Source organism: Biomphalaria glabrata, chromosome 9 (assembly GCF_947242115.1).
Source record: "Biomphalaria glabrata chromosome 9, xgBioGlab47.1, whole genome shotgun sequence".
Lineage (NCBI taxonomy): Eukaryota > Metazoa > Mollusca > Gastropoda > Planorbidae > Biomphalaria > Biomphalaria glabrata.
The window spans coordinates 31,419,874-31,444,072 of record NC_074719.1 but is presented as its reverse complement, the minus strand read 5'-3'; the positions used below and the strand labels follow the sequence as shown (position 1 = coordinate 31,444,072).

Here is a 24,199-nt window from a genome sequence, read left to right as displayed (position 1 = left end):
TCAACTGTTTAATTTCTAGGAAAATAGAGTCATTTTTTAAATCAGCTGTCCGCCCAACCTCCATGAAGGAGTGACTTGAAATAGAGGTATTGTAAAAAACTATAGATATGATATAATGTGATCTATAACGTTCTATGACTTTGAAGGTAAGGTGTCCTTGTAGAGCATAACTTCTTGATATTAAGCACGATATTGGTCAGAGAAATTCTAATGTGTGGCGTTAAGCCAGTTTCTAGACTTTGACTTTGTTACAAAATAAAATTTTGCTTCGCACAAAAAAGTATAAACTTCCCCTTTCAGACCTTGTGGTTTATAGGGCAAATGATGTAGAGGTCATCTGTTTCGCACAAATATGTTATAGTAAGCTAAATTAAAACAACAATAACATGTGGTACTTTTCAGAAAACTCGAACAGAAATAATTTAGTGGTTGATCTTTTCTGGTACCTTTTTTTAAAAAAATTAGAGTCCGAATCTAGATCAGTTCCAAGTTCATTTATCTAGAGATTAATATTGATAAGATCTAGATATATATATTATATCTAGACTGGACAGATTGGATATGCAGATATTTTAACACTACACAAAAATATGGAGGCGCGGTGGCTGAGCAGTAAAGCACTTAGCTTCTGAACAGGAGGTCCCGGGTTCGAATCCTGGTGAAGACTGAGATTTTTAATTTTGGTATCTTTGGGCGCCTCTGAATCCACCCAGCTCTAATGGCTACCTGACATTAGTTGGGGAAAAGTAAAGGCGGTAGGTCATTGTGCTTGCCATGACACCGTCGTTAGCCGTAGGCCACAGAAACAGATGAGCTTTACATCATCTGTCCTGTAGACCACGAGGTCTGAAAGGGGGAACTTTACTTTTTTTTTCTTTTACACAAAAAATGTGAAAGTTTTCAAAAAAGCTAAAACAAGGCTTTGTTTAGTAAAGTAGTTATAAGAAGTAAAAAAATTTTCGACCCAAACTTATGTAACATATAATTTAATGTTCAGATCTATATATTAGGAAAAGCCCATAAGCGAAATGGCATATAAAGCGAACACCTTTCGTAATTTTTATCCATTCTTATTTATTTCGAAAGTAACTGCAGAACTAATAAATTGGTATTACAAAGACTCCATTTTTCTACATTTCCCACATATTCACTTTCGTTTTACCTCATACAATAAAGCATAGCTGAAGGTCAAAGTTGACATGTATGGAAATTTCATTCTCAAAACCTTTTCGGATAAACGAGAATAGGTCCGAACTTAAGGCGATTTTAAAGCACCAATGGACATCGGCCGAAAAAGATTTACATTTTATACTTCTAAATAGATGAGGAAATAGTTAGCTAAAATAGCTAAGGCTATTTATTCCGTTGAAAAAAATATATTATGGGGTGTTCTCTCAAAATGACCTTTTTAACTGAAAACCTATTCAGCGAAAGCCCCTATAATAAGCTTAAAAAGCCATTTAATGATAATTTAATGACTGATTTAATCTGTTTTTCTTTTTGTCTTATCTACTGTTATTGTTTGTAAACTGAAATATTAAAATAATAGGCCTATTTTTAACCTTTACCCAATGTCTTCGATTTCGAAGATTAAAGATGAGTGGCAGTACATGTTTCACATGACTACGCCCAGTTACGACCAGCATATTTTCCCGCATTTTCTTTCCGTCTAAAATGTTTGACTCGCAGCTCTCCAACAGTCTCTCAGATGTCATATGCTGGCAGTTACTTTCCTCTGTGCCAGTGAGGGTGAAATGACGCTTCAATTGATCATAACAGCGTTTAGGCTTATACGGGGGGGGGGGGACCTCTGTTTTGCCGTCCTCCTTTTTTTAACTGGCTGGTTAATCTCTTGTTACTAATAAATGATATTAATATATGTATAAATGTTTAAAAGATCAGAATTCATTTTCACAGGGTTCCCCCACCATTCTGAGATTAGGATTTCAGGAGATTTCAAAGAGTTTTTCACGAGAAAATATTCGATCTCAGGAGCGGAAAAAATGTGAACTATATTGCTATAAATCTCCAGGAAAACAGGTTAATGATAACATAGATAAGGATTTAATGATTAAATAAATAACACACACAAACCACAGAATGTCAATTTGTTCTAGATCTAATTCGATTTAACGAAATAAGCCGGCATTCACTATCATGTCTCCATTTCCTTCTCTCTCTTGTTCCACGCTCGTGTGGAACAGTGCCTAGTGCGCACCATGTATCTCAGTGCGGAAATAGAGTTACAACACTGCTCCCCCCTTCTCAAACCTGTTCGTCCCGAACAGAACCTGTACTGCCACAGTACTGATGAAGTCGATCTACATGGACGACCTTCATCTTAGACCGGGGACTTTACTGAATGCGGTACACGACGTCGTTGATTCTTTTAATGATGCGATATGGACCTTCCCAGTCTCTCTGAAGCTTTGGCGACCTGCCCTTTCGTCTCTGCGGATTGTACAGCCACACCAGATCGTCCTCGTGGAACACGGAGGCATTGGCCAGTTTGTCGTATCTTTTCTTCATCTGGTCACTGGTCATCTTGATATTTCTGCGGCCAGAGCATGGGCTTCCTCCATTCGTTTTCGGAGATTAGTGACGTACTCCGTCGAAGTAGCTGGCTTATCACCTGGAACCCCGAATAGCAAGTCACATGGTAATCGCAGTTCTCGGCCAAACAACATCTTTGCTGGTGTATAATTTGTGGTGCCATGAACGGATCCCCTGTACGCCATGAGGAACATTGGGATATAGGTGTCCCAGTCATCTTGTCGTTCACTGGCGACCTTCATTAGGTGTTGTTCTAGAGTTCTGTTAAAGCGTTCTACCATTCCATCCGATTGGGGGTGTAGAGGCGTGGTGCGAGTCTTTTCGATGCAGAGTGTCCGACACATCTCCTGAAAAACTCTGGATTCAAAGTTTCGGCCCTGGTCTGAATGTAACTCAATTGGAGCACCGTACCGACTTATCCAGTTCTCTACAAGGGTTTCCGCTACTGTGGTGGCTTCTTGATTAGGTATCGCATATGCTTCAGGCCATTTAGTAAAATAGTCAATAACTACCAAGATGAACTTATTTCCTTTCTTGGTTTCAGGGAATGGCCCGGCAACATCGATTGCGATCCTTTCAAAGGGGTTCCCAACGTTGTATTGTTGCATATGTCCTCTTGTTCTACGTTGCGGGCCCTTGGCTGCTGTACAGATATCGCATCTTCGGCACCATTCTTCAACATCTTCCCGGTAACGGAACCAGTAAAACCGCTGGCGCACCTTCTCCAAAGTTTTGTTGACACCAAGATGGGAGCCACTGAAGCCATTATGTATCTCTTTCAGTACTTCCGACACTCTAACCTTAGGTAGTATCAGCTGAAAGCGATTGCTTGTCCCGTCTGGCGTTTCCCATACTCTCTTGAAGACACCGTTCACAATTGTTAGGGAGTCCCATTGGGCCCAATATGCCTTGGTAGCGGTTCCCCTATCAGAGATGTGTTGCCAATCTGGTCGTGGTCCATCTTCCTTCATCAAGAGAATAGGAGCCAGATCTTCGTCTCTAAGCTGATCCTCTCGGATTTTTTTTTCCGACCACGGTCCGGAAGCTTCTACCCCAAGACAATGGCAATCGACGACCGCCTCCTTTTCTTCGACCTTTCTACAGTGCTTGCATTCAGTTTTGCAAGGTCTTCGGGACAGCGCATCAGCATTCTGATGAGTCTGTCCTTTTTGGTGCTGAATCTAAAAGTCATAGGTTTGCAGACGTTCAATCCACCTAGCGACTTGACCTTCGGGACTCTTAAAGGAGAGCAGCCATTGTAGAGCGGCGTGATCACTTCTAAGGGTGAACGTTTGCCCATATAAGTATTTGTGGAAATGTTTTATGGCGTCCACAACGGCCAGAAGCTCACGTCTCGTGACGCAGTAGTTCCTTTCAGCCTTTGACAAACTACGACTGAAATAGGCAATGACTCGTTCAGTTTCATCCACTTTTTTGGACAAGACAGCGCCTATTCCGGCACCACTCGCATCTGTGTCCAGTATGAATGTCGTGCCTGGTATAGGGTAGGCCAATATGAAAGATGAGGCAAGTGTGTTTTTCAGCCTTTCAAATGCCTGCTGACATTCCGTCGTCCAAATAAATGGCTTCTTTTGTTCTGTCAGTAAATGAAGAGCCCTACAAATGTGGAGAAATTAGGCACAAAACGTCTGTAATATGTACGAAACCCCAGAAAGCTTCTCAATTCATGAATATTCGTTGGGGTAGGCCATTGCCTTACTGTCTGAACCTTGTCGGGATCAGTGCTAACCCCGTCTCCTGACACGATGTGCCCAAGATATTTTACACTCCTTCCAAACAAAGAGCACTTCTTTGGGTTGAGTTTCATCCCAGCGCCTCTTATCCTTTGAAACACCTCCTTCAAATTTGCAAGATGCTCTTCAAACGTCCTACCTAAGACGATAATGTCATCCAGATAGACAAGGTAAATGTTCCAGTTAAGTCCTCGTAAGACACGCTCCATCAGTCGCTCAAAGGTTGCCGGAGCATTGCAGAGCCCAAAAGGCATTACAGTAAATTGCCAGAGACCGTTTCCTGCAGAGAACGCCGTTTTCTCTCATCTTCGGGATGCATTCCAACTTGCCAATACCTGCTTTTTAAATCGAGAGTAGAGAATATCTGTGCTCCTGTAAGTGTATCAAATGTGTCGTCGATTCTAGGTAGAGGATAACTGTCCTTGTGGGTGACCTCGTTCAACGATCTATAATCTACACAGAATCGCATAGAACCGTCTTTTTTTTTTCACTAAGACTATAGGTGAGCACCAAGGACTATTTGAGGGCTCGATGACTCCCTGTTGTCTAATGCATTCTATCATGTCCATGGCTTCTTGTTGTTTTGCCAGTGGAAGACGACGTGGTGGATGTCGAATTGGTCTGGTGCTTCCTGTGTCGATACGATGTTGAACCATATTCGTCCGCCTTAAATCTGTCTCATCAGTCGGAAAAATATCACTATACTTACAAATCAATTTTTCGGCACTGGCATATTGTTCATCCCCGTATCGGAGTTCCATAGCTTGGACAAGAGCGGCGAAATCCTGCTGGTTCGGTAGAGACTGAAGCAATTCGGAGGCTTTTCCTCTTAGAGATAACACAAGGGTGGTGGCTTTCTCTTCCTCACTGTTCCATTTGTTAACTTTTGCCGCTGCGTCAAATTGCTTCTTATACACGGACCAGGACACGGAACCATCAAATACGGGGGCCTTCATTTTCTTGGAGACTTCAGGTACAAATGGCGTCATATCGGCATCTGGTACATTTCTGTGCTTGCATTGAGCTTGTATCTTCATTTCATCAATGACCTTCTCCACAGCGTCTACCCTCTGCTTCATCTGTTTGTCCATGTTGGTGATTCTCTCCTCCACAGCTTGCACGCGTTGGTTCATAGCCAATAACTCGGTTTTATATTCCCGATTCCATGAGATCTATCTTGGTGTCCACGACATCTAGCTTGTCATTGGTGTTTCCTAGCCCTGAGTTTAACTGTTCTCGCATAGAACCAATATTTTCGAGCACAGTTGCCATCTGTTGTTGCATAAATTCCATATCTGGTTCAACTTCAAAAAGATAGGTGTCCGGATCTGCTTCTTCCTCCACCAAACCCTCCCGTAGGCGTGCCTGTAGGGTTTCCTTATTTCCAATTGTCTTCAGACCTCGGTCACGGAGTTCCCGCTTCAGTTCCTTCATAAGGAGTTTGTCTAGCGTTTTCGTGGTAGCCATTATAAATCCCACTTCTGACACCAATTGCTATAAATCTCCAGGAAAACAGGTTAATGATAACATAGATAAGGATTTAATGATTAAATAAATAACACACACAAACCACAGAATGTCAATTTGTTCTAGATCTAATTCGATTTAACGAAATAAGCCGGCATTCACTATCATGTCTCCATTTCCTTCTCTCTCTTGTTCCACGCTCGTGTGGAACAGTGCCTAGTGCGCACCATGTATCTCAGTGCGGAAATAGAGTTACAACAATATATTTAGTAATAAATATAAGAATTATCATATAATATCCATGTATAAAGTTACAAGATCTCTCCTGAGCCTTTCGTCTCCATGCCCGAAACCCAAGCTGTTGTAGATCTGGCCCCCATACATCATCAATCCATCGCATTCGGGATCTGCCTTTGGGTCAATCAGCGCGCGTGTGTGTACGTGTGTGTGTGGGGGGGGGGGAGATCGAGTTGATGGTGATTAAGTGCACTGAACATGTGTTCTTAAAAAAAAAGTCGCTGTAACGAGAGTTTATGAAATGGAGAGTAAAACGACGTGGACTAGCCTATAGGGAGGAGGCGAGATAGAATTTTGTAGTTTCTTTCTTTTAAAAAAAATATTTGATCGCAAGTTTCGTAGGCTATATAGACATCAGTTCCAAGCAGAGAAAGGAGATGTGGAGCACAAGAAAAGTGAAAAAAAATTAGGCCTAATGCCACAAGGAGGACAATAGTTATAATGCTTCATGGAAGAAGTTAAATGATAGAACTAATTGAAGCATAATTTCCTATATGCTATTTCGCTATTTTTTACGGCCTTTCGCTCATTATGACTCCCGCAAAAATTGCGTTCGCTGATTAGGTCCGACCCCTACCGTAAGTTGACTTGAATTATAAATTTAATAGCTGATTTGAAAAAAAGAGTCAAATTTAGTTTTATCGCCCAATAGCTGAGGAGTCCGCAGATGTTTTCATTTTTAAAATAAGTTTAACCTTTGCGGAGTTATAAATTCTAAACTAAAAACTGACACAAAGCGTTCGCCATTGGTCCTGTCCCATAGATCTAGATCTAATAATTGAACATCGAAAATAAGAGCACTCTCGTCTCATAATTATTATTTTGCAATTTTTAAATACATGATCTAGAAAGATCTATTTAATCAATGTATTTTAATGTACAATAGACGTGAATTAATTCGATCTAGAATTTTCGAAACATTATCTCAATGGAAACTAACAGGAAATGGCTTTATTTCGTATATTTGGCGTGAATATATATTTCTGTGATTAATAGCCCATTCTATTTTTTTAAAAAATCCGCAAAATGGTAATGCATTACTTCTAAACTTTGAAAACTAACTTTTTTAGGACAGAAAAGATCGATTTTCCTAGATTCGGGGCAACTTCCCATTACAGCTTGAAAAAGAGTTTCGTACATAATAATCTATATTGTAATAACTTAAGTGAGGCAACTCAACGAGGACATAGACGTTTATTTACATAGAGACATGACAAACACAAAGGGCATTTGCCTTGAGTACAGCATCTCCATATTGGCTCTCTACTCGGGCGGAAATCGTTAGTCTCTTATGTCAACATCCAACTTGTCTGGTCACTGATAGTGCGCACCTTCTTTCTGCACTATCTTGGATGGCGGTGCGCATGGCAAAGTCATAACATTGCCCCCGTCTTAGCACTTTTCGTCCCGAAAAGAAACACTGCAGCTGAGGTTTGACAGTTCAGGTGGAGGTCGATCAGTGGGTAGGGTGTCTGTTGCCCACAAAGCCATCTGCACAGTTTTCCGCGGCTGTCGCTTTCTCTTCTTCCAGTTGGCCAGTCTATGCTTGAGACGATATCGTGGTCGTCGCTTTCTCTTCTGCCAGTTGGCCAGTCTATGCTTGAGACGATATCGTGGTCGTCGCTTTCTCTTCTGCCAGTTGGCCAGTCTATGCTTGAGACGATATCGTGGTCGCTGCTTCGACTTAATGACGGTAGTCTCTGATGCCAGCCACTTAACACAAATGGAGGTTGTGGCGATCACTGTAGATTCCAGGGTTGTTGTTCCAAGACGCTGAGTCAGCGGACCTTTTCCATTGATGTCTCGTGACACAGTTGTAGGCCCACTGGTAGCCATGGTTTCAGGCACATAGTCTTTCTCAGCCTCATCTGTAAGGTATGCCCATGAAGCATCCTTGTAAGGTTCATCCACCGCTACATCAGGTTTCGCTGGAATTAATTCACAACCGTTCAAGTCACTCTCACTGATGTGGGCAGAAGTGAGGCAACTCAACGAGGACATAGACGTTTATTTACATAGAGACATGACAAACACAAAGGGCATCTGCCTTGAGTACAGCATCTCCATATTGGCTCTCTACTTGGGCGGAAATCGTTAGTCCCTAATGTCAACATCCGACTTGTTTGGTCACTGATAGTGCGCACCTTCTTTCTTCACTATCTTGGATGGCGGTGCGCATGGCAAAGTCATAACAATATATGTTGGTCTGTGATCTGATCATTATTTTATAAGAATTGGTTTCCGTTTTCCAGTCTAGGTATAGCCTAATATATATCTTATCTTATATAATATAGACGTTATTTCAAAAAAGAAGATGACTGTCCTACGCATCATGCATTTAGTCATACATGTTAATCACTGACTTAAATTCTGCTTAGTCACTGGTTTTCCTGGCTAGCTCAGGCAACCCATTCCATGCTCTAAAAGCACTAGGGTTATAGAGCTATGGTCTAAGTCTAGATCTGTGCAGAAATAAACATAAATTAATAAAAAAAATATATTAAAAAAGAAGCGTAAGTTACGCATCAAAGCTAAAGGAATTATAATTTCCTAATTTAAGACATTTAAATGTCTGCAAATAGGAACAAAAAAATTGTTTTGGGTAAATTTAACCGCTGCGATTTCAATCTTTACAAAACTTGGTGTTCTAGGTTTAAGTTAGGCAGTACAAAATAAAATGTTCATATTTTATCGACTTCAGGAAGTGGGATAAATTTTAATTATCAGCACCAGGGCCAAGAATGTTAGATTGTAGAGAATTGAATTAGTTTAGAAGAGCGTTGTAAAACTATTTTATAATAGGCCTATATATTTGCAGGGCTTTTTTGTGACGGTACGCACCGGTACGGCGTACCGGCACCTTTTTGAGTGTGGAGAAAAATATTACTTTTCTTGTATTTTAACGTTTATTATTAATATATTAGTAGTTAAAAATTAGGCGATCCAATACAGAGTACTGGCACCTTATCACTGAGTACCGGCACCTATTTGTTTACAACATATATATTAGAGAATTAGCAAAATATCTGAACAAGACATTTAAAAAAAAGCTTTTTTGTTCAGCTGAAACTTAAATTATACTTTATATTCAAATTTATATCTTTCCCCCCCCCCCTTTTATTTTTACTTTGTGTCATGAATAATAACTAGAAGAGATCTCAGTTCACAGCCCGGGGGGGGGGGGGAGGAAAGAAGAACGAGTTCTTTATTTTTTGAAGACTTCTCATCTTCTTAAAGCTGTAACTCCAATACACTGTCTGTATCCAGATATTATTATCGCATAAGATTTGGACGTGAAGAGCCTATACATCATAAGATCTGCTGATAGATCGATGAGTATTTCTATGTTTACATTTGTATCTTGTTATGTAAGTGTCATAAGGTTGCCCTAGCCAATGAAATCTCAAGCAAGTCACGAGACGGGCAGACGTCGTACAATCTTCCATCTGTATGCTAATCTAGAGAGCAGCGGCTTGAAAGGAATCTGTTTCCGGGAATAATTTGCGCTCGGGGTGAATCCTTGGGCATGCTAAAAATAACATTCCTGGTTACTTTCCAAGTTACAGTTTGTTAAGTTAGATTTGTTGTTTGGAGCAGATCAAAAGCGAACAAGGCTTTGTCTGCATTCGTGCGGAAAAATATATAGGTCGAAAGTGGGCTTACGTAGTCATGTGAAACATTGCACTCATTCTTAATATTCGGAATCGATGACAATGCCTTTATTACTATCATATTTTAATTGTTCTGTTATGTTAGTAATATTTTAGTTTTGTTTATCACGTTTTTTTATTTTTACAATTCCTCTTTTCAGGTCGTACATTCATGGAAACAAAAGAAAACTGGATCTTGGAAAAAAAATGGTCAGGGATCTCAAAAACGGCTCTAACGATTGTCCTAGAAATTTGACAGCTGATAATTAGGGCCTACTAGCTTGTTGGCCACACTAGGAAACCTATAGTTTGACCGTTATGAGGGATTAAAGTATACAGACAATTTAATTTAAATTTCGCTAAAGGATAAAACAAAATCTTTATTTTGAACAGACTATGTCTTTGGGTATTTCCGCCTGTAGGTTTTATTCATTACAGAGTTTAATCATGGAACTATATTAGTATAGTTCCATGCATGGGCGTAGCCAGGGGGGGGGGTCTTGGGGTTCAATCCCCCCCCCCTGGTGGGGGGGGGGCGGAATTATGTGACTGATTTTTGCTTTCATTTTGTTTATTTTAAGTGAGATTTTAATACTAAATCATCACTTACCACAGCTTAGCCGAGGCAGTTTTGAGTTAAAAACCCTCTACCAGGGGGTTTTGAGTTTAAATCCCCCTACCAGGGGGTTTTGAGATTTATAAAAAACCCCTATCAGGGGGTTTTGAGATACAAATCCCTCTACCATGGGGCTTTGAGTTTAAAACCACCTACAGGGGGTTTTGAATTTTAAACCCCCTACCAGAGGTTTTTGCAGTTAAATCCCCCTCTTCTATAAAACAATGCAAACAATAATCCCCAAATTCCAACAGCAGTTGAGGAAGATTTTGATTTTAAAACCCCATCCAAAATTTACGATAACCCCATCTTCAATATAAAAAAAGCAAATTACACACTCAAAATTCTATGAGCGTAGCCAAAGGGGTTTTGAGTTTAACCCCCCTCCCCCTTTCAGTTGGGGTTTGAAGCTAAAAAGTACCTCTTCAATATAAAAAAAAAGCAAATTACACACTATAAAATCTATGAGCGTAGCCAAAGGGGTTTTGAGTTTAAATCCCCCTCCTCCAGATGGCTTTTTCTTTAAAGTTTAAAACCCCTCCAGATGGTTTTGGTGTTTAAAATTCCCCTACAGAGCGTTTAGAGTTGAAAACCTCTCTCTTCAATATTATTTTAAAGCAAACTACAGTCACCAAATTCTATGATCGTAGCTAAATGGGGTTTTGAATTAAAAACAAAACAAAAAAAAAAAACCAGAGATTTTTTAGTTTAAAACCCCTCAACAGATGATTTGACGAAAAAATTTTCCTTTTCGATATAAAATCTAAAGCGAAATACAGGCATGTAATTCCAAGAGCGTAGTCAAGAAAGGTTACAAATTTCTACCAGTAGCTTGGGCTCCATTAATTAAGTGTGAATAGTCTTCTGCCGAAATTGAAAATCATTAAATGTGTCTCAACAAAGATGGCTAAGACAGATTTTAATAGTCAGTTATAAGGATCGGGTCTAAATCAAAGAAATCATATGCCGAACCGGGAGTCGAATTCTTAGTAAGGTTGTGACAGAGCGTCGCATGAGGTTTTGCGGGACATGTTTTCCGACAAAATGAATTACGCAAAATAAGAGTTGCGGAAACAGCTTGCCGGAAAATGCGCCGAACGGCGCGAGAGGGTCTAAGTCAGTAAGAATAGCACATTAGGTTTTTGAAATAAAACTTTTTAATAGCAAGATAATGCACTGTAGATACCTCAGAATATGCATTTTGTTGGCTTTCAATACCAGAAATAGTGCTCGGCGGCGGGGCTTCGCCCCGCGCTGGGGGAGCGCTGCGAACTCCCCCAGACCCCCTTGCTAGCAAGGGCGGGGAGTCTACAATAAGCAATAAACGTCTTCCGAAAGGGTCAGAATATAATAAAGATTAATTATGTACACACACATATATATATATATATATATAATTTTTTTTCGCCGGGGGGGGGGGAGGTCGGGGGGGGGGGATTCCAAACCCTCCCCGAAAAAAAATCCTGGCTACGCCCATGGTTCCATGGTTTGATCATTGAATGTTCAGGAACATTTTGCGCACCGTCTTCTAAGTCTAGATCTATAGGCCTAGCAGTAGAATATTATCAAGTCTAGTAGATTTATGCATTCGCTTAACAGGGTTATTTTCCTGGGTGGGGAGTGGGGGGCGGAGTTAAAAATGTTCCTTTTTTAAAACTCTAACATTCATTAGTTATTAAGAACAAAATAATCTCTCTATAAGATGTATAAAAGTGGAAAAGTCTTTAAAAATATTTTTTTTCGTTTTTTTTCCTTGTTTCGTTTGTTGTATCTTACGGTAGTTAGCGATATAAGCATTCCACCATGGAAGTAGAGTGTTTCCTCTGACCACCAGTCTAACTCCTGGCCTTCAGGTGTGTCTCAGATTTTGGATCCAGCGGAACTGTTTTCACTAACAGAAAGGGCAAAGGCGAATAACTGGCACCGAAACTAGTAAGTTACTGGCAGGATGAGTTCGTCGGCCGCTACCTACCTAAAAGAAGGAAAACTCTAATTCAAACCTCTGCTGCCTTGCTGCTATACCCAAACAGAGGAAAGGCTTCAGAATTCAACCCTGAGAAAATACATAGCCTGCGACGAAGCTGAGCCCAAACTGTGTCGGCACTTGCAGTTCTATGTATCAGCTCCGTGAAGTGGTTGGAACGGCTGTGTTGGCGACATCGCCCCGACCAAATTGCCCAGACATTCATTTGAATTCTATGAGGGGATCCATTCCATAGTGAGGCAAGACATAGACTTTAGTTGTCGTTGAGTTTATTTTTATTTGTTTGTTATTTAATGGTCCATCCCCCATGCGTTTGGCAAGTGACTTAAGGCCTTACCTCCATTCTAGAGTCCATTCTAGAGTCGATGGTCAACTATTCAACATTGTGATAATAACTTCAAAAGGAAGGATGTGCTAATATTATATTATATTACGTGATTGTTTGTTGTTTATGTTTTGTGCGAAAGCAAAGGATTTGACGGAAATAAAAAGATTGTCTTCTATGTCTATTTTGATAATCACAGTCTCCGGTATTATTATTATTATTAATTAATGTCTACGTCATGTTAATGTTAATATCTATCTGTGACAACAGAACATGGTGTCAGATTTGGTGTCAGATCTTGTGACAGATTTGATGTCAGATCTAGTGTCAGATTGCTTTAAAGCGCTGGTAAAAGGTAGTGGTTTCTAAATTGCTAAAAGTACATTTTATTTGTATCAAGTGGTGTCATTAGTTCATTTTGTTTTGGATCTAGATCTAGACATAGAATCTAGAATCTATACGAATAATGGAATTATTCGATCCTCCTAAACCGTTGTCACTAGACGGTAATCTATCTGAAAGATGGAAAAAATGGAGACAAAGTTTTGAACTGTTTATGGTCGCCACTGAAAAGAATACGAAGCCCGAGCCAGTAAAGAAAGCTTTATTGTTACACCTGATCGGTGAACCCGCTCGAGACATGTACAATACTTTTCAAGTATGTGAAGATGAGACTGTAGACAAAGTAATTGAAAGGTTTGAGAATCTTTTTTTGCCTTAGTTCAACACTGTGTATGACGGATTTAAATTCTTCACAATAAATCAGAAGAAGTTTGAACTGTATTATACTGATTTGAAGAATTTGGCAAAAGAATGCAAGTTTGACAACCTTCGAGATGAACTCATCAGAGATCGATTGGTATGTGGCATACAGTCAGATCGAGTGAGAGAAAGACTTCTGAGAGACGTAGACCTAACTTTAGAGAAAGCAGCAAGCATAATTCGTGCTGACGAGCATACCCAGAACCAAATGATAGATAGGAAAGGACTACATATAGATGCTGCTAATAAATTAAAGAAGACAGAAGATGGAAAGCCAGTCAAAAGCTCACATGAAAAAATGGCAAAGAATCATGTAACACAGTGATGCCCACCTTAATTCGGTCTCCGGGCCATTTAAATTACCAACACTCGTGTCGCGGGCCATATCACCAAAAAGGTGTCAAAAACGAAAAACCTCGTACTATTTTATTAGAACCCCGTCGATCTAGTACTTACATCAATTAATGGGATTTTTTTAGATGTATAATTGTTTACGCGTCGGAAAATGGCTTCAATTCTCTGCTTAAAATGTGAACCACGTCATATCCGGCCCGCGGGCCGTATTCTGGGCATCACTGATGTAACAAGTGTCATTAGAGATTGCAGATCTTGTGGTAAATCTCACGGAAAATACAATTGCCCAGCATTCGGACAGACATGCCGAAAATGTAAAAAGAGAAATCATTTCGCTGTAAAATGTCGGTCGAAACACTTCAAGGCTGTTGATTTACTGGAAGATTAAAGTCAAGCAAGCCAAGTAAATGAGTTTTGGCTTGAGGCAATTGGTACTGCCAACAATGTCAAAGTTTGGATGGTGGATGTCAATTTTATGGGAAAAATAGTCAAAATGAAGATTGAAACAGGTGCACAAGCTAATGTGATATCAGAGTCAACGTGGAACACTTTAGAAACTGATAGTCAGTTAAAACACACAAATACTACCCTACGAGAATTAGGGGATGAAGCATTAGAACTGAAGGGAGTTGCATCGGTCACATTTAAAGTCGACGATGTGGAAGTTAAAGATGATCTGTATGTGATCAAGAACGAAATAAACCCAGTTTTAGGTATGAAGACATCTATTGCTTTGAAAGTAATTGAAGCAAAAGAAAAAGTCGAAGTACATGATGTCAAGCAATAGAATGAAGTTCCACAAGAGAAATCAACTAGCAACAACCTGTAGGCCTATGTCAGGTTCTCAATTGCATGAAGATGATAAACTATTACGTGGTCAAGAGCAATCGAGACCAGATGATGATATGCTTATGAAAACTCATAGCGCAACAGAAAAGGTTCCCGGAAGTGAAGAGAAGATAAAAGAAATTCGTCGCAAAACTGAATCTGATGTTAAACTGAAGTTTAAGGATGGCCAAAGTTAAAAACTCAAGAGCATGAAACAGTAAAGGTGTAGCCTACTGGTCATTAAAAGACAGTATTCATGAAGAGAATGGGATAATGTTTTATGAGAACAGAACTTTAATTCCTTCAAGTATGAGAAATGAAATTCTCGACAAGTTGCACACAGGTCATTTTGGTCTTGAGAAAACCAGGTCGAAGGCAAGACAGAGTGTGTTTTGGCCAGGATTGTATAACGATATTTTTTCGACAATAATGAAATGCTCAACATGTGCAACGTTCAAAAGAAATAATGTGAAGGAAACATTGTATCAGACAGACCATGGAAAAAGGTTGCGACAGATTTGTTTGAATGGCCGAACAATGACTACTTACTAGTTGTGGGCTATTTCTCCAAATATCCTGAAATAAAACGACTGGAGAACAAAACAGCGGAATGTGTTATTAGGGCACTGAAAGGTATTTTTGCTAGACATTGCATACCAGAAGAAATAGTGAGCGACAATATGCCATTCAACAGTTATCAATATAGAGAGTTTGCTTCTGTATGGGGTTTCAAGATAACCACATCAAGCCCCAGGTACCCTCAATCAAATGGTCAAAGTGAGGTTTATGTTGGTATCGTAAAGCAGATATTCAACAAAGCATACAAAAGTTGGAAAGATACATATCTCGCTATGCTCGAATATAGAAATACTCCGATAATCGAACTGCCGTATTAACCATCACAACTGCTGATGAGTAGAAGACTCAGGGATATCATTCCAACTGATCCCAAACTATTGAAACCATCGGTAGCTGAAAATGCAGAGACATTACTTAAAGAACGACTGATTGAAAATTGAAATACGATGCAAAAGCAAGACTACCTAAAAGAACTTTAAAAGGAAGGATGCGCTAATATTATATTATATTACGTCATTGTTTGATGTTTATGTTTTGTGCGAAAGCAAAGGATTGGACGGAAATAAATAGAGAGTCTTCTATGTCTATTTTGATAAACACAGTCTCCGTTATTATTATTAATTAATGTCTACAGTATGTTAATGTTATTAATTTATCTGTGACAACAGAACAGACATGGCTAAATTAAGGGCAAAAAACATTAAATCTGCCCTCGTATGAGTCCTGCTGTGTTGCTGACCCATTGTAAGGACTAGGGACAGAGTACCAACATAAAGAAAACAAATCTGATGAGACATCCGATCTAATGCCACCAATCATTTCACTAGCGGATCCAGAACTTTTGAGGGGGGGGGGCGACTTTTTTCCAAACCCTAACCTTAACGCCTAGTAAACCCTAACCATATGTATAAACGTATATATATATATATATATATATATATATATATATATATATATATATATATATATATATATATATATATATTGTAATATTTATATATATATATATATATATTGTTAGACACTTAGTTTGTATTTTTAGTTACCTAGAGACGCATCATAGTGGTCGGGTTTTGAACGTGACTAGTGACGCTTTGATTTAGATGGGTTAGAGACTACTTAGAGACAGAAAATAAGTTGGTGATAGGATTCCATAGGGTTAGGACGTATTTTATCGACAGAGACATCGACTGTGGCCTTTTGTGGATTAAACCTTATTCAAACTGTTCAACGGAGTTTCAGACTCGTCTTTTTACTGTTCAAACCGGTGGTACTTGTTTGGCTTGTGTGTTAATTGCACTGGAATACACCCGAACAAGAAACTCATACATTTGCAGAGTAATCTGTCATAATCTGACAGTCATCAACAATTGACTACAAGACAGACAGGCATACATCACAATATATATATACTATAATATATATATATATATATATATATATATATATATCATGGGCGTAGACAGGCATACATCACAATATATATATACTATAATATATATATATATATATATATATATATATATATATATATATATATATATATATATATATATCATGGGCGTAGACAGGCATACATCACAATATATATATACTATAATATATATATATATATATATATATATATATATATATATATATATATATATATATATATATATATATATATCATGGGCGTAGCCAGGGGGGGAAATGAAATCCCCCCCACCCGCAGGGGGGGATCGGAATTTAGTGACTGATTTTTTGCTTTCATTTTGTTTATTTTAGATGAGATTTTAATACTAAACTATTACTTGCCCCAGCACAGCAAAGGAGGTTTTGAGTTTAAAACCCCCTACCAGGGGTTTTTGAGTTTAAAACCCCTACCAGGGGGGTTTTGAGTTTAAAACCCCCTACCAGGGGGGTTCGCAGTTAAATTCTCCTCTTCTATAACACAAAAAAAAATGCAAACGACAATCACCCAAATTTCACGAGCACAGTTAAAGAAGATTTTGATTTTTAAACCCCTTCCAAAATTTCCGATAAACCCCCTCTTCAATATAAAAAAAAGAAAACTACACACTCAAAATTCTATGAGTATAGCCAAAGGGGTTTTGAGTTAACCCCCGACCCCTCTTCAGTAGGGTTTGAAGCTAAAAAATACCTCTTCAAAAAACGCAAATTACGCACTCAAAATGTTATGAGCGTAGCTAAATGGGTTTTGACTCAGTTTTGAATTTAAACCCCTCTTCAGCGGGGTTTGAAGCTAAAAATACCTCTTCAGTATGAAAAAAAAGCAAATTATGCCCTCAAAATGTTATGACCGTAGCTAAATGGGTTTTGACTCAGTTTTGAGTTTAACCCCCCCCCCCTTTCAGTGGGGTTTGAAGGTAAAATATTAAAAACAAAGCAAATTATGAGTGTATTCAAAGGGGTTTTGAGTTTAAACTCCCCTCCAGTGAAGTTTGAAGCTAAAAAATAGCTCTTCAATATAAAAAATAAAAGTACACACTCAGAGATCTATGAGCGTAGCCAAAGGGGTTTTGAGTTTAAACCCCATGCAAGCGGGGTTTGAAGCTAAAAAATACATCTTCAAAGTAAGAAAAAAAAGCAAATTACGCACTCAAGATGCTATGAGCGTTGGCAAAAGGAGTTTTGAGTTTAAACCTCCCTTCAGAGTGGTTTGATGCTAAAAAAATACCTCTTCAATATAAAAAAAACAACAAATTATACACTAAAATTATTTGAGAGTAGCCAGGACTATTGGGGGTTTTGAGTTTAAATCTCTCTCCTACAGATGGCTTTTTTTTTAAAGTTTAAAACCCCTCCAGATGGTTTTGAGTTTAAAATCCCCCTACAGAGCGTTTTGAGGTTGAAAACCTCTATCTTCAATATTATTCTAAAGCAAACTACAGTTACTAAATTCTGTGACCGTAGCTAATGGGGTTTTGAATTTTAAAAAACCCTTAACTCCAGAGATTTTTTGGTTTAAAACCCCCAACAGACGATTTTGACGATAAAACTTAACTTTTCGATATAAAATCTAAAGCAAACTACAGTCACTTAATTCCAAGAGCGTATTCAAGAGAGGTTACACATTTTTACAAGTGGCGGGGCTCAATTAATAAAGTGAATAGTTTGAAAAACACTAAATAAGGCTTAACAAAGATGGCTAAGACAGATTTTAGGAGTCATTTATAGAGATCGGGTGTAAATCAAGGAAATCCTATGCCGAACTGGGAGTCGACCCCTTAGTAAGATTGTGACAGAGCGTCGCGTGAGGTTTGAGGGACATGTTCTCCGACAAAGTTAATTAGGCATAAGAAGAGTTGCGATGACATCCTAGTACAACTTGGCGCCACACATTCATGGAGGTCCTCAGAGCAGGTAGGAAGAGGCTTCAGACATTACCAGTGACAGATTTTTATGGAAACAGCTTGACGGCAAATGCGCCGAACGACGCGGGAGGGTCTAAGTCAGTAAGAATAGCACATTAGATTTTTGAAATAAAACTTTTTAATAGCAGGAAAATGCACTGTAGATACCTCAGAATATGCATTTTATTGGCTTTCAATATCAGAAATAGTGCTTGGCGGCGGGGCTTCGCCCCGCGCTGGGGGAGCTCTTAGCGCTCCCCCAGACTCCCTTGCTAGCAATGGCGGGGAGTCTACAATTTTCCCACTAACTCCAGGAAGAACCTTTTCTTGGGCACAATAAGCGTCTTCCGAAAGAATGATGGGTCAGAATGTAATAAAGATTATATATACACACACACATACATACATATAAATATATTTTTTTCGCGGGGGGGGGGGGGGGAGGGGAGAAAAAAATCCCCCCCAAACCCCCCCCCCCCGAAAAAAAATCCTGGCTACGCCCATGATATATATATATATATGCAATTACATAAACTCTGTCCCCATATTTGACTATTCTGTTTTAAATGTCTTTTTTTTTTTGTCTGAAAAAGGGAATGGGGCAGTAGAGTGAAAACGATTTCTCCTAGCTTCTTTTTATAATTAGTGCTAACGATTGTATTTTGGCATTTAAGAATATGGGTTGGGGCGACTCGATATAAGAGTGTAATTTATGGCATATATAGCTTATATTAATGCCAATTTTGGGTAAAAAAAATGTAATTTCATAACTATAATACAAAAGAAAAAAGTATTGGTCTGGACAAATGGGAGGGGGTTATTACATCAATCACCCCTACCACCTGCTACAACCCTCTTTCATTTTAGATTAGAGTGTGGTGTGACATAATATACAAATGGGTTCAGATGTCAATAAGTATTTTATATTTAAAAGATTCTAAACTAATTTTGTTCACACACTATGATTTCTACTTAAAAATTGGACCGCCCCCCCCACTCAAAAGTCAAGAGTGGGTAGGGCAGTAGATGCAATCGCCCACTCCCCATCGTCACAGAAGCGGCCAAGATACCAGAAGGGGAACGACATAATATAAAGATTAGTTAAAATATATATCAAAAATTAGCTTTTATCATATAGATATGTAACTAATTATGTTAACAACCTGTGATTTCTACAAAAAAAAATTGGACTGCCCTTCCTCGAAAGCTAAGCGCTGGGGGACGGTGGAATTATGTTATCAACCTCCCCCACTCCACCAGATCGGCGAATATACCAGAAGGGGAACGACATAATATTACCATTTTTTAAAATATCAATAACAAGCTTTTATCATATAGATATGTAACTAATTCTGTTAACAAACTGTGATTTCTGTAGAAAAAAAAAAGGATCACCCCCCACAACACTATCTCCAACTATCAACAACCAACTAGCTCCAACTATCAACAACCACACTAGCTCCAACTATCAACAACCACACTAGCTCCAACCATCAACAACCACACTAGCTCCAACTATCAACAACCACAACACTATCTCCAACTATCAACAACCACAACACTATCTCCAACTATCAACAACCACAACACTAGCTCCAACTATCAACAACCACAACACTATCTCCAACTATCAACAACCACAACACTATCTCCAACTATCAACAACCACAACACTAGCTCCACCTATCAACAACCACAACACTAGCTCCAACTATCAACAACCACACTATCTCCAACTATCAACAACTACAACACTAGCTCCAACTATCAACAACCACAACACTAGCTCCAACTATCAACAACCACAACACTATCTCCAACTATCAACAACCACAACACTAGCTCCAACTATCAACAACCACACTATCTCCAACTATCAACAACCACAACACTATCTCCAACTATCAACACCACACTAGCTCCAACTATCAACAACCACACTAGCTCCAACTATCAACAACCACACCACTATCTCCAACTATCAACAACCACAACACTAGCTCCAACTATCAATAACCACAACACTATCTCCAACTATCAACACCACACTAGCTCCAACTATCAACAACCACAACACTAGCTCCAACTATCAACAACCACAACACTATCTCCAACTATCAACAACCACAACCCTATCTCCAACTATCAACAACCACACTATCTCCAACTATCAACAACCACAACACTATCTCCAACTATCAACAACCACACTAGCTCCAACTATCAACAACCACAACACTAGCTCCAACTATCAACAACCACAACACTAGCTCCAACTATCAACAACCACAACACTATCTCCAACTATCAACAACCACACTATCTCCAACTATCAACAACCACACTAGCTCCAACTATCAACAACCACAACACTAGCTCCAACTATCAATAACCACAACACTATCTCCAACTATCAACACCACACTAGCTCCAACTATCAACAACCACAACACTAGCTCCAACTATCAACAACCACAACACTATCTCCAACTATCAACAACCACAACACTATCTCCAACTATCAACAACCACACTAGCTCCAACTATCAACAACCACACCACTATCTCCAACTATCAACAACCACAACACTAGCTCCAACTATCAACAACCACAACGCTATCTCCAACTATCAACAACCACACCACTATCTCCAACTATCAACAACCACAACACTAGCTCCAACTATCAACAACCACAACGCTATCTCCAACTATCAACAACCACACTATCTCCAACTATCAACAACCACAACACTATCTCCAACTATCAACAACCAACAACTAGCGGTACACCGGAAAGTACTTTTTGATATTCTGTCGGAGACGGATAGTACTTAGTACTAATCACATACCTATATTCGTATTGATTTTGTTCCTTTTATTTACCTTATTGTTTTAAACTCTGTTATTGATTGATGAATTAAAACTGAACAGTATTTATAAACAGATAGGCCGATCTCAAATTAATCTGTGTAACACGCGTGCGTGTATCTACGAGGCCACCTACAGTAAAGGGTGTGCATGGGATGGTCAATGTAAAATATGTAAATATATATTGAACTAGTTTCTAATGTAAATCTCTCAAGATTGCAATTAACAACCACCACAATCTGGCTCGGATGTATGTGTTCATGAATTTCAGACCAACAACTTGTCATCAGGCTTGTAATTTTAAGTCCAAGGACCGCTTCTCACAATATTGAATAGCATAACTGAGATACTTGCTCAGGTCACCCCAGAAACACTTAGATACTTCCTCAGGTCATCCCAGGAACACTGAGATACTTGACCAGGTCAATCCAACAACACTGAGGTACTTGCTCAGGTCACCCCAGAAACACTGGGGTACTTGCTCAGGTCAATCCAACAACACTGAGGTACTTGCTCAGGTCACCCCAGAAACACTGGGGTACTTGCTCAGGTCAACCCAACAACACTGAGGTACTTGCTCAGGTCACCCCAGAAACACTGGGGTACTTGCTCAGGTCAATCCAACAACACTGAGGTATTTGCTCAGGTCACCCCAGAAACACTGGGGTACTTGCTCAGGTCAACCCAACAACACTGAGGTACTTGCTCAGGTCACCCCAGAAACACTGGGGTACTTGCTCAGGTCAACCCAACAACACTGAGGTACTTGCTCAGGTCACCCCAGAAACACTGGGGTACTTGCTCAGGTCAACCCAACAACACTCAGGTACTTGCTCAGGTCACCCCAGTATACTCGTATAGCTCCTCCTTCGTGGTTAAAGATGAGCACATTTCTCATTTCCTATGGACTCGAAGATGGCTGTAAAGTCCAATCCTCGCTTTAAAAAGCCGGCCGCATATGTGGCATGGGTGGGATATGTCAGTTGCAGATAGGCTTGCCTCTTCTCTCAGCTTTTTGTTGATCCGGCGCTCTTTCGCCCTGGCCACTCTTCTTGCTTCGAATCCTGAGACTCCGAGACTCACAGCTTCTCGCCATGAGGATCGATCGAGAGCTAGTGCTTCCCAGCCGTGGATGTCGATATCGCATTCCTTGAAGGAGCTCTTGAGCGTGTCTTTGTAGCGCCTGTATTGGCTTCCCTAGGAGCGCTTTCCTGCACACAACTCCCAGTACAGAAGTCGCTTGGGAAGACGATTGTCTGGCATGCGGACTACGTGTCCCGCCCATCGAAGTTGGGACCATTTTACTGTCGCATTGATACTGTGCATGTTGGACAGCTTTAAAATTTATGTGTCTGGTATGTGGTCGGACCAATGCACCTTATGGATACTCCTTAGACAGCGTAGATGGAAGGAGTTTAGCTTTTTGGTGTGGCGGGAGTATAGGGTCAAGGACTCTGACGCATATAGGAGTGACGGGAGAACTACAGCACTGTAGACTTTCAGTTTTGTGGACATGCTGAGTCCTTCTCGTTGCCACACTTGTTCTTGAAGTCTGCCAAAAGCAGCACTGGCACAAGCAATACGGAAGTCGACATCCTTTACTCCCCCAGACTGATTAATTTGGCTGTTTCAAACGTAGTGATACAATCATTAGAAAGTTGTTGTTTTTTGTTTTTTTTTTCGTAACTTAACTCAACATATTTGCTCTATTACTATTGATAATCTTCATATCAAAAGGAACTTTGTTTTTGGTGTACTAAGCAGTATTTTGTATTGACAATATTTTAATTTTTCTCTAGCTCTGCTTCCAACAAATTCAATCTTTTAAAGATTAAAATAAATATAAATTCATTAAAAAAAAAAACTAAATCAGATTCTTGACTAGAAAGATGAACCTTTGCATGTAGTATCAAAACAAGATTCTATTCTAGGGTTCAATCAAACCTTGTCATCTGCCCATCATCAAGGTCGGAAAAGGAAACCTCTAATAAACTTTGTGTCACTTCCTCTCACAAAGACATCAACTCTTGGAAATCCCTCGCCGACACTAGAAACTTTCAATGTACAAAGTTGTAGCAACTCTGTCTGGTAAAACATTTGGACACGTTATTTCACCATAGCCATTCTCGGATCAAGTTGAAACTTTATACAATTATTTATCGTACCTCACAAAACAGCAATCAATAAAAAAAATCAACTACTATTGCTAATTAATTTTTTTGGGTAGATATCAACAAGAGAAATTAATTCTTCAGTATTAAGATATATATTTGTATATGTGGAGTTGTTTATTTCACTTGAATAGTTTCGAAACACACACACACACACACGTATTTACTCTAACAAAAGACCGAGACTAGAAGTCTGCTCAGAGTTTTCTCTTTGAAAGCAATCACGTGATAACAGCCTAAATTACGAGACAAGTTAAATTAAGCCAATGAAAGTGAAATAAAATAACTACAATAGATATAAAAATTATAAATAAAAAAAATTAAAGTAATTTTTATAATAAGGAACCAATATTTTTAAAACACAATTCTACGGCGTTTCAAAAAAAAAGTTGAGTAGACTTCAAGTGCAACAGAATAACATATTATTTTCAGTCCAAGTGTTTCTTCACTAGTTCAATGCATCAAACAAAAAACAAAAAGGTTGACCTACCCTGAGTACTCGACTGAAGACACTGCGAGGCTGAGAGGACAGATTTCAAATACGACCACTTGCCTCCTTTTGATTGGTCAACTAGAAACTGGTCAATAAATCAATACCTGGTGGAGTGTCCAGCTTCCGCTAGAAATTGTCA

The 24,199-nt window shown here is 39.3% G+C and overlaps 1 protein-coding gene across 2 annotated transcripts in view; it reads right to left on the bottom strand.

The window, feature by feature from the left end:
* The window catches only part of LOC106072988 (aromatic-L-amino-acid decarboxylase-like), a 62,007-nt gene extending 37,808 nt beyond the window's left edge, over positions 1–24,199 (bottom strand). The window contains exon 1 of one of the 2 annotated variants that reach the window (XM_056042436.1): positions 24,058–24,199. The gene's annotated coding sequence lies outside the window, so the exon portion shown is untranslated. Of the gene's footprint in view, positions 1–23,340; positions 23,683–24,057 lie in introns of those variants that run through there. The other variant, XM_056042435.1, reaches the window with a different exon arrangement.